This window comes from Haliotis cracherodii, unplaced genomic scaffold, assembly GCF_022045235.1.
Source record: "Haliotis cracherodii isolate W230 unplaced genomic scaffold, xgHalCrac1.p SCAF_2, whole genome shotgun sequence".
Lineage (NCBI taxonomy): Eukaryota > Metazoa > Mollusca > Gastropoda > Lepetellida > Haliotidae > Haliotis > Haliotis cracherodii.
The window spans coordinates 675,529-678,360 of NW_027266275.1; the positions used below are offsets into that span (position 1 = coordinate 675,529).

At 43.6% G+C, this 2,832-nt stretch overlaps 1 pseudogene; it reads right to left on the reverse strand.

Moving 5' to 3' along the window:
* Positions 1-575: 575 nt before the first annotated feature.
* LOC139469151 (uncharacterized) lies at positions 576-1,534 on the reverse strand (annotated as a pseudogene).
* Between the last annotated feature and the right edge of the window lie 1,298 nt (positions 1,535-2,832).

The following is a 2,832-nucleotide window of genomic DNA, read 5'->3' on the forward strand; positions in this document are numbered from 1 at the left end:
TGGCCCGAAGTCTGAACAATTGAGTGAGTGAGTGAGTTGGGTTTAACGCCGCTTTTAACATTATTCCAATTATATCACGGCGTGTCAGCTTAATGTGGGAGGAAAGCCCGAAGTGATGCAGGTCTCAGACGGTTACCACTTCGGTGAAACCCACGAGCACGGGTATGGTGCTGACAAACCTAGAAACATAATGGGGGCGAACCGGGATTCGAACCCACAATCATAGGTTTCTGGCAAAAAAAGTAACGGAAACCTTCTGGAAACCATCCGGATACCTTCCCAGTGTCAAAACCTGGGGGGTGCACTTTGTTAAATTAAGAAGTGGGAAACACATAAAACCAACAATGATGTCCTTTGGTGGAATTCCATGTAACATTGACAACAATATGAAAATGATACAACCACTATATGTATAAGAGTTACTAAGACTTACTAAGAAAAACGTATTATGTGTTGGTCACACGCGACCTTTTTCCAACATCGACCACTTCCCAAAGGAAGAGTTATGCCACAAACAAACTTTTTGTCTGGCTGTGTCAGTAGAACTGTGAACTTTCCATTTGGTGTTTAAGTGTTTACCACATAGCCCAAGAAAATAATTTCTTGAATGTCCTTGAAGGGTCCCACTCCAGCTTGGCATTAATTGGTCTTCTCACATTAGCCAAACCAGCCTTTGTGAGTGTGTCCCAGTACCATTTGGCTTACAACTTCTCGGTTGGCCGCCATTGATATAACAAGACCTTCGCTGTCTGCAATTCACCTCTGACATCTTGAGGGGTGCCCGCTCTGTTAAGGACTCCTTTGTCTGGTCCTTCCAGACTGTCAACCTGGAGTATTCATCCAGGGATCTCAAACAGGACTTCAGTTTCTTCAGAATTGTGTATAAAGATTTTAGCAATCAAACCGAATTATTCCCACATGTACTTACAGATAGAAGGCAGCAAAATCACTTAAGTTATCATATGCGAATCTTGTTATAAGCCAAACATTTCAGATATATATTTGTCCAGGTTGATCACTGGTTTGTCTGGTCGAGATTTGAGATGTGATTATTAACAATCCTTGTCATATAGCCAAACTATTACTGGATGGGGTGTTAAATGAGTAGGTTGGGTTTAACACTGCTTTGAACAGTATTCCAGTTATATCACGGCCTGTTAGCTTGATGTGGGAAGAAAGCCCTAAGTGATGGAGGTCTTTCATGAAACCCATAAGCATGTGTATAGCGCTGACAAACCTAAAAGTCGGGGCGAACCTGGATTTGAATCCATGACCATAGGTTTCTGCCAAGCCCAACAGGTGCTACTCTACTCAGCAAATTGGGATGCCTTTAATAGCAGGGACATCTGCGCCCACACAGCGATAGAGAACAAACAAACTGAAGAATTATTTGCAAAATAGCCATATGAACCAAACATAATAATTTCAAATATTTATCACTCACTGCTGCTCTTCTCTTGTTCCTCATTGCTTCTCTTCTATGGTCTTCTTTCTTTCCATTGATGCTGCGCAGATGACCGTCTCTTTTATTCATCCTGACATTCTACAAACACAAGTAGCCTTCACATCACAGAAATGTCCATACTGTAAGTGTTGTACATTTGAAAAGAGCCCATTTGTGAATCCGATTTAGAATTGCCCTTATTAAAATAATATCGATCCACGCAATTGGGATATGATGACATGCATCAACCAAATCAGCGAACCTGACCACCTGATTCCTATTAGTCGACTCTTACGACAAGCATAGTCGCCATTTACGGGAAGCATGGGTTGGTATTCTACCCCGGATCTTCACGGGTCTGACGCCGATTTGAACAGTATTCCAGTTATATCACGGCTTGTCAGCTTAATGTGGGAGGATAATAATGTAGCTCTTAGACGTTACCACTTCAAAGACAGCCCACGAGCACGGGTTTTGTGATGACAAACCTAGTAACGTAATAGGATCGAACAGGATTCGACCCCACAATCAAAAGTTTCTGGCGTGCACTAGGGACGCAAATCTGCACTACGAAATGCGGCGTCTTACACGACTGAGCCACGCGTGTCCCCCCCCCACCCCCCCGTAGACAATCGGCCCCGTGACGGTGATCCGCTTGGTCCAGACAACATGTTGTCAATGGTCCCTGTGACAATGGCACCACTTGGTCCAGACAACATGTTGTCAATGGTCCCTGTGACAATGGCACCACTTGGTCCAGACAACATGTTGTCAATGGTCCCTGTGACAGTGTAACAGCTTGGTCCACACAAACTATTGTGAATGGACCATGCGACAGTTGAACGGTATGAACAACAAAACCATGTCAAAACTGGTTTCACTAAGATCCTTTCTTTGTCCAAATCTTTGCAAATGGATTACAGAACAATTTGATTAATCGCCATATTCAGAAATGCCACAGCATCGGAATAGAGAAGCCAGGAAACAAGCTCTTCAGCGCATTTCAATCCGGTTTTTCTCTGGCTTTAGAAAGCGTGTTGACAGAAAGTCTGCCCTCGCGCTCAGGAGTTGGAACATTTAAAAGTTAAATTTCCGCTGATTGATGCTGTTGTCTTCATGGCCACGTACGCCGGTGTAGGCCTGAAGTGGAAGTGGGGCGCACGTCCTTCACAACGCAGTGTACCCACGTGTATTGGCTCTTAACTGGCTCTCGTTACACACAACAACAGACGCAAAATACAAATAATGTCAATTACGTTCATACTCCTCCGTCATATGCAACTGAATGTCATGTGAACAACGACTAGGTTATTAATGCGTTCTGCCTTTGTACCTGATAATTACATTCTGCGTTGCTTCCACTACATACACACACACGCTTACACTAA